General features: G+C 41.5%; 1 protein-coding gene across 2 annotated transcripts in view; it reads left to right on the top strand.

Annotated features, from left to right (window-relative positions):
- The window catches only part of galnt2 (UDP-N-acetyl-alpha-D-galactosamine:polypeptide N-acetylgalactosaminyltransferase 2), a 90,992-nt gene that overhangs the window by 13,423 nt on the left and 68,232 nt on the right, over nt 1-9,337 (top strand). The gene's annotated exons all lie outside the window — the stretch shown is intronic.

The raw sequence follows: 9,337 nt of genomic DNA, 5'->3' as shown, positions 1-9,337 counted from the left end.
AATAAGCTAGTATTTATTTTGTTTGTGAAGAGACAGTTTTACAGGGAGTGAAAAAACCTATTTACAGTATTTTGATGTTTTGGTTTTATTACAATTTATGAATCATCATTAGGCCTAAACATTGGTTTGTTCACTTACTGCATTTTTGGTTTATCTTGAACAGTCTTGGGTATACAGTACAGACTAAAAATGAGCCAACAGAGGGGTCGAATGGACCTTATTAGATTTAGAAATACAGTATGACACACAACTTGTGATAGACCGATTATCGGCCGGGCTGATTATCGCGACCTAGCTCTGCCCCTCGTCTTTGGAACTCACTACCACCTGACCTCCGAAACACAGATTTATTAACCCTCTTCAAATCCAAACTCAAGACACACACATTCCAGACTGCCTACTCACTTTAGAATTTTCCACATCATTTGCTATTTTAATTGATATTTTTTTTTATTGTATTGTTTGATTTCTTTTAACCATGTTTGTACGGTGACCTTGAGTGGCTTGAAAGGTGCCTTTTAAATCAAATGAATTACTACTATATTATTATTATTATTCTTTGAAATGGACTATCTGCAATTGCATATGAGGATTTTAGCCTAAGGTGTTTGACAAAATTTCCTTGATCCACTATGGGGAAAATTAACAATCAATTAATCAATCATTGCTTTTTAATATAAGCTACAATTGGATGGGAAAATGTCTCTGAATGTTCTCAACTAGTTTCCATACTAGTGTTATTTATTATTGAGCAGAATAGAGGAGTATTGCATAGTTGGTCTTTTTGCATGCTGCCAGCTAACTCATCACAATCCCATTTGTTTATGCCCACGTCACTCACCAAGCCAGGCTCACACACAAAGTCCCAGATACGACAGTAGAATATGAGGACCCCAAGTTGACAAAATTAGTACCTGCCCCTCAAAAATTGGGGGATGTTGTGAAGAGTAAACCATATATAAGTGGTCTGCGGTTTACGATGATACAGATATACAACATGATGAGGCTACGAATGGCACTCAATGAACTCATTTGCGCAGTGGTCTAGGAATACATCGTCAGAGTGCTGCTCAGTTAGCACCATACCTAATGTTTTTCATTCGATTGATTCATATGAATGACTTGGAAGTGTTTTTCTTTGGGGGGGGTTCCGACCTGCGTACAAATTCGGGTCACGTCCCTGCCACAGTAACGGAATGCTTGTAAACTGAAGAACCCTTGTAGTGCACTGTGGGAAAATTATGGTAAAAACTGCCAATAGTAGAACAGAGGATAACATAAAAATACAGAACCAATTTCCCCAAACGATATTCATAGAAAGATGGTACATGGGCCAAGGAAGAACCTGTTAAATTTTATCGAATATCTCCATCATTTCGACGATTTCACGACACAATTGCATCAATGTAAATGTCCACCAACAGACTGTCCAGTTATAATCTCACTGCATCTTTTTGTCTTCCTCCAATAACCAAGAAGTGGCTTACAGATTTGCATGTTAAATAGAATTCTCTGTGGTTGCTCACTGAACAATCTGCTGTTCGTCAGCGTTGTTTTCTGTCTCACCTCTCTGTGTGTGCTTTCCGTTGTCGTCCTTTATTTTTGCAGCGTCTTTGGAGCGCAATGGTTACCGCAACCACCCAGCTTGCATGTTAATGACTGATGAGTATCCTGACGCCAAGCAGAATGTGCTTATGCCAGCCGGCTTATTCATTATAATGCATGACCACAGAGAGATAAAAATTATGTTTTGGAAAGTGTAATATTGAGACTGAGGTAAACTGGCACAACAGAAGATCTGCATTCTGTTTGGCCTCATGGGTGGGCTGGTTCTGCTTACTGAAATGTCTCGCAGAAGTCTCACACAGTTGCGTACCACACATTAAATCAAACAGACAACAAGGAGCACTTTTATTTGAAAATGTTGGGTTTCATTTTTGTGCTGTGCCTTTGATTTATATTCCTTTTATAGCCAGAGATCTTAGATTCAATACATAATGCTTGTAAATGTATTAAATAATGATCATTTTGGTCACTGTTTTATTAATAGTCATACATGATAATGTTTAATATTGTACTAACAGCCGAACAGGACAAAAAAAAAATATTGAACTGTAATCTATCAATACATTTATGCTGCCATTCTGCTTCGGTGGTTGGTTGTGCTAACATGACAATCAAACCACTAGTACCCAGCCATGTTAAACTGTCATGTTATAGTAGCTCCCAGACAAGCATCCAATGTGGGAATATGAGCTGCTGATGTCATTCATTCTATAGCTGCTTGTCTGCACATAAACATATATGCAAATCCACATGACTCATACAGAAGGTAATAATGTCAAAAAATATGGAGCTGGTCCCCTCTTTTCAGCTATAGTAAGCCTTTGTGGACCTTGCTTTGAGCACTACGGAACAGTCATGCTGGAACTGAAAAGGGTCTTTCCCAAACTGGTCCAACAAAAAAGTTGCCTGCTTTGTCACTGCCATCATTCTCTATTTTTAATCAAACTGGTCCTCCTTACTGTGGCCAACAACCACGTGCTGAGAAGTAAACACAGGAGACCCTCATTCTCTTCCACTGTTGTTTGTCAGCATATCTTGTTCTGACATGCATTTAATGGGCTGCGGTTTCCTGCAGTACTATTTTGAAGTGGAAAACCACCCCAAACTGGGGCGAGTAGAGCTTAGCCAGCAAAAGATGAGTGTTGTAATGAGACCAGGTATTGATATTAATTACATACGATTGACTTTAAATAAAATTTGATAAACTACCACTCTCATTACTAAATCTTTGAACTCATTCACTGCCTTGGATGTTTATATTCGTCAATGAGAATAGAACTGTTTACTACCACCAACATACATAAATGTATTCGCCAAGTGCGTTTTTCAATGGGTAGGTGTGGAAGAGAGTTTCAACCAGATTGTCTGTGAGATTTCAAGTTTGGAAGCCACTGAAATGACTAACGGATCCCTGTAGGTGGCGGTGTGGCAATGCTTTGGATTTGAAATCAGCACAGCTTTTGGGTAGAAGATGAAGATTAAAGGGTGAATCTCTGCTTGTCACATTGAGAGAAATGCTGACACAGAACAGAGTATGTATGTGTATGGTATTAATAGTGTATGTGTCACGGTAGTAGAAAGTGTGTGTCGCGATCATGTAAAAAGATGATCCAGTTCATGGAGTTTATGATGAACGCCATGTTATAAAAAGCAACTGACATTCAACTCAAAGAGCTAGAAACAATCTGTATCAGTTAACAACTGCAGATCAGTCTCTTAGGCTAACCTCTGGAGTCGCTCAGGGATCAATATTAGGCCCCCTTTTATTTAGTCTTTATATCAACGATTTGCCCACTGTTTGTTCTGAAGCTGAGTGCGTAATGTATGCAGACGACACGGTTTTCTTTGTTCATGGTCAGTCCAAAGATACTGTTGCTGCCAAACTCACTAATACAAGGTCCTGTGTCACAACTTGGTTGCAGGAGTGCTGTCTACAGCTAAACGTTTCTAAAACTGTCGGCATGTATTTCACTAAAACAAATAAGAGTATCACCTCACCCTGACATACTTGTTAATGGAGAAAAAAATTAAAATTTTCAGCCAATACAAATATCTTGGGTTAATAATAGATTCACAGCTTTCCTTTAAAGCCCATATTGACAAAGTGTGTAAAAATATCAAATTAAACCTCGCAAATTTTCGTGCAATTCGAAATGAAATGTCAACTGAAGCCGCAAAAATGTACTTACATTCAATGATTCTTAGTCACTTTAACTATTGCATAACCAGTTGGTCCCACGCTGGTCAGAATGTAAAAAAAAAACATTGGAAGTTTTGTACAAACAATTAATTAAAGTGATGGATAAAAAACCAAGGCACTATCATCACTGTGCAATTCAAAAAAAAATACAGTCTTTTAAACTGGGACAGTCTTCACATATTTGTAGATTTAAATTTGATTCATAAAGTACTGCATGATTTGGCTCCAGCTCCTCTGGCTGAGTTCATCAGCCAAAGAAACAGCTCTGAGCGTGTCACTCGAGGCTCTGTCAAAGGTGACTGTCTCATTCCTCTGCGCAGGAGCACTTTCAGTTAGTCAGCCTGGTCAGTGAGGAGCGAGTGGAACTCAGTACCTGAGGAGGTTAAACTGCTTACAACATACAAGGCCTTCACAAAAAAACTGAAAATGTGGCTAGTTAACAGTTTTTGCATAGTTTCCCCACTTTAAGATCATCAAACAAATATAAATATCAGAGAAATATAACCCAAGGGAACTTAAAATGCTGTTTTTAAATTGTGATTTCCTTTATTAAGAAAAAAAAAAACTTACATTTTACCTGGCCCTGTGTGAAAATGTAATGGGCCCCTAAACCTAATAACTGGTTGGGCCATCCTCAACAGCAACAACTGAATTCAAGCGTTTTCTTTCTTTCACATCTCTGTGGAGATATTTTGTCCCATTCTTCCTAACAGAATTGTTTGAATTCAGCAAAAATGGAGAGTTTTTATCATCTTTATTTGCCAAGTATGTCCAAAAACACACAAGGAATTTGTCTCCGGTAGTTGGAGCCGCTCTAGTACGACAACGGCTAGTCAATTGACAGAGAACACTTTGGAGACATAAAGACATATATATATTATTATATATTATATTATATTTGTCTAAAATTTACTGACATTTGTTTGATGATCTTAACATTAAAATGGGGAAACTATGTCAAAATATAAGAATTTGAGAAGGGGGCCAATACTTTTTCACGGCACTGTATATTGTCACAGAACACAATATTCTATGAGTCTTCTAAGTTCAGTCTTCTTCTTTTCCTTTCGGCTTGTCCCGTTAGGGGTCGCCACAGCGTGTCATCCTTTTCCATGTAAGCCTATCTCCTGCATCCTCCTCGAACACCAACTGCCATCATGTCTTCCCTCACGACATCCATCAACCTTCTCTTTGGTCTTCCTCTAGCTCTCTTGCCTGGCAGCTCCATCCTCATCATCCTTCTACCAATATACTCACTATTTCTCCTCTGGATGTGTCCAAACCATTGAAGTCTGCTCTCTCTAACTTTGTCTCCAAAACATCGAACCTTGGCTGTCCCTCTGATGAGCTCATTTCTAATTTTATCCAACCTGGTCACTCCGAGAGCGAACCTCAACATCTTCATTTCCGCCACCTCCAGCTCTGCTTCCTGTTTTCTCTTCAGTGCCACTGTCTCTAATCCATACATCATGGCTGGCCTCACCACTTTTTTATAAACTTTGCCCTTCATCCAAGCAGAGACTCTTCTGTCACATAACACACCTGACACCTTCCTCCACCCGTTCCAACCTGCTTGGACCTGTTTCTTCACTTCCTGACCACACTCACCATTGCTCTGGACGGTTGACCCCAAGTATTTAAAGTCCTCCACCCTTGCTATCTCTTCTCCCTGTAGCCTCATTCTTCCCCCACCACCCCTCTCATTCATGCACATATATTCTGTTTTACTTCGGCTAATCTTCATTCCTCTTCTTTCCAGTGCATGCCTCCATCTTTCTAACTGTTCCTCCAGCTGCTCCCTGCTTTCACTGCAGATCACAATGTCATCTGCAAACATCATGGTCCACGGGGATTCCAGTCTAACCTCATCTGTCAGCCTATCCATCACCACTGCAAAAAGGAAGGGGCTCAGGGCTGATCCCTGATGCAGTCCCACGTCCACCTTAAATTCTTCTGTCACACCTACAGCACACCTCACCGCTGTTCTGCTGACCTCGTACATGTCCTGTATTATTCTAACATACTTCTCTGCCACTCCAGACTTCCGCATGCAGTACCACAGTTCCTCTCTGGGTACTCTGTCATAGTTTTCTCTAGATCTACAAAGACACAATGTAGCTCCTTCTGACCTTCTCTGTACTTTTCCATCAACATCCTCAAGGCAAATAATGCATCTGTGGTACTCTTTCTAGGCATGAAACCATACTGTTGCTCGCAAATACTCACTTCTGTCCTGAGTCTAGCCTCCACTACTCTCTCCCATAACTTCATTGTGTGGCTCATCAACTTTATTCCTCTATAGTTGCCACAGCTCTGCACATCACCTTTGTTCTTAAAAATGGGCACCAGTACACTTTTCCTCCATTCCTCAGGCATCTTCTCACGCACTAGAATTCTATTGAACAAACTGGTCAAAAACTCCACAGCCACCTCTCCTTGATGCTTCCATACCTCCACAGGAATGTCATCAGGACCAACTGCCTTTCCATTTTTCATCCTCTTTAATGCCTTTCTAACTTCCCCCTTACTAATCATTGCCACTTCCTGGTCCACCACACTTGCCTCTTCTACTCTCCCTTCTCTATCATTTTCCTCATTCATCAACTCCTCGAAGTATTCTTTCCATCTAGCTAGCACACTGCTGGCACCAGTCAACATATTTCCATCTCTATCCTTAATCACCCTAACCTGCTGCACATCCTTCCCATCTCTATCCCTCTGTCTGGCCAGCCTGTATAGATCCTTTTCTCCTTCTTTAGTGTCCAACCTGCCATACATGTCATCATATGCCTCTTGTTTTGCCTTTGCCACCTCTACCTTTGCCCTGTGTCGCATCTCAATGTATTCCTTTCGCCTCTCCTCGGTCCTCTCAGTGTCCCACTTCTTAGCTAACCTTTTTCCTTGTATGATTTCCTGTACTGTGAGGTTCCACCACCAAGTCTCCTTCTCTCCTTTCCTGCCAGAAGATACACCAAGTACTCTCCTGCCTGCTTCTCTGATCACCTTGGCTGCAGTGGTCCAGTCTTCTGGAAGCTCCTCCCGTCCACCGAGAGCCTGTATCACCTCTTCCCGAAAAGCTGCACAACACTCGTCCTGTCTCAGCTTCCACCACATGGTTCTCTTCTCTGCCTTTGTCTTCCTAATTTTCCTCCCCACCACCAGCGTCATCTTACACACCACCATCCTATGCTGTCAAGCCACACTCTCCCCTACCACTACCTTACAGTTGGTAACCTCCTTCAGATTACATCGTCTGCACAAGATGTAATCCACCTGTGTGCTTCTACCTCCGCTCTTGTAGGTCACCCTATGTTCGTGCCTCTTCTGGAAAAAAGTGTTCACTACAGCCATTTGCATCCTTGTTGCAAAGTCTACCACCATCTGTCCCTCCAAGTTCCTTTCCTGGATGCCGTACTTACCCATCACTTCTTCATCACCCCTATTACCTTCACCAACATGTCCATTACAATCTGCACCAATTACGACTCTCTCTCTGTCTGGGATGCTCAGAACTACTTCGTCGAGCTCCTTCAAGAATTTCTCTTTCACCTCTAGGTCACATCCTACCTGTGGGGCAGAGCCACTAATCACATTACACATAACACCCTCAATTTCAAATTTCAGCCTCATCACTCGATCTGATACTCTTTTCACCTCCAAGACATTCTTAGCCAACTCTTCTTTTAATATAACCCCGACTCCATTTCTCTTCCCATCTACACCATGGTAAAATAATTTAAACCCTGCCCCTAAACTTCTAGCCTTACTGCCTTTCCACCTGGTCTCCTGGACACACAATATATCAACCTTTCTCCTAATCATCATGTCAACCAACTCCCGAGATTTTCCTGTCATAGTCCCAACATTCAAAGTCCCCACATTCAGTTCTAGGCTCTGTGTTTTCCTCTTTTCTTTCTGCCGAAGAACCCGCTTTCCACCTCTTCTTCTACTTTGACTTCGACCCACAGTAGCTGAATTTCAAACGGCGCCCCGCAGGTTGACGGCGCCGGTGGCGGACGTTGTTAACCCGGGCCACGACCGATCCGGTATGGAATTCTTTGGATGAACGCTCATATTTGTTTGGCAAGGTTTTAAGCCGGATGCCCTTCCTGATGCAACCCTCTGCATTTATCCGGGCTTGGGACCGGCCTACAATTTGCACTGACTTGTGCCCCCCATAGGGCTGCATTCTTGAAAGTTCAGTCTAAATGCTCTAAAATAGCTGGCAATATGGAGAACTGCTCTGAAAACAGATGACAGTCATGAGTTAATGAGATTTAATGTATGATCAACAAGATCAAGTATAATCTCACATTTAGTTCAAATGTCTTGTTAATTATGTCATTATCACAGGGAAGTGTCAAACCAGTATTGCTTGTAGGCTGCTGATTTGAAGAGGGATCAGGACCCATAATTTGATACTATTATGAAATTATGAGTCCTGATCCCTTATGACGTTCCACTTCTTGTAACCTGAAGCATATTTGTACATACTGCACATAACTCACCAGTGATTACAGTAAAATGAACTTTTGGGGACAGAACGGTTGTATAACATATTAACCACATGTCTGTATGTACTGTTTCAACATTATATAAACAGAAAATGTACCTCAATCTGCTTAGATCTTTTGAGTCATGCTTAACAGACTTTGTTTCCCGTTACTGCTTGTTTAGAATTGACTACAGCTGGTACGTTCTCCATGCCAGCATTTAAAAAAAGAAAAGAAAAAAATAATAATAATAAAAAATAATAATAATAATAAAAATAAATAAATCAACTGGTGTGACTCATTGGAGTGACCAAAAACACTTCAAAGACATCATGGAAAACCCAGTACTATGGAGACGTTCATGTCCATGAGCAAATGCAAACCCCTGACCACAACTATATAGGTCATAACTCGAAAAAGGAGGAATGCTCCCCTCACAGAGAGTAGCAATTTGTTTCAAAGGGCCTGCGGACCATTAGAGAAAAATCTCCCCTCAACCAAGTTACAGTGGAATAGAGTGTGTAATTAGCCCTCATTAGATGCCTTACATCTGCTCCTCGCCTGTTGGTGAATTTAATGTATTACAAGCTGGGCTCATGTTGGGAGCCTGGAGTGTTTGCAGGCTGCAGACTGGACCACATCAATCACGACTCACCAAACATCTCACTGACTCCTTCCTTAGTATTGTTGTTTTTATCCGTTTAACAAATTCCCAGCCTTGGTATTCTTAGCAAATAAAGACACACTATCAGAGCTGCCAATTGTTATGGAACATCCATATTTTGTTACGGAAATCACTGAACGCTGTCGAGGATGAGATCCTGCCCCAAGTGGAGGAGTTCAAGTATCTTGGGGTCTTGTTCACGAGTGAGGGAAAAATGGAACGGGAGATCGACAGGCGGATCGGTGCAGCGTCTGCAGTGATGGGGAATTTGTATCGGTCCATTGTGGTGAAGAAGGAGCTAAGCTGAAAGGCGAAGCTCTCGATTTACCGGTTGATCTACGTTCATACCCTGACCTATGGTCACGAGCTGTGGGTCCCGGATACAAGCGGCCGAAATGAATTTACTCCGCAGAT

The sequence above is a fragment of the Phyllopteryx taeniolatus genome, chromosome 2 (genome assembly GCF_024500385.1).
Source record: "Phyllopteryx taeniolatus isolate TA_2022b chromosome 2, UOR_Ptae_1.2, whole genome shotgun sequence".
NCBI lineage: Eukaryota > Metazoa > Chordata > Actinopteri > Syngnathiformes > Syngnathidae > Phyllopteryx > Phyllopteryx taeniolatus.
This window is presented reverse-complemented; position numbering and strand designations above follow the sequence as displayed.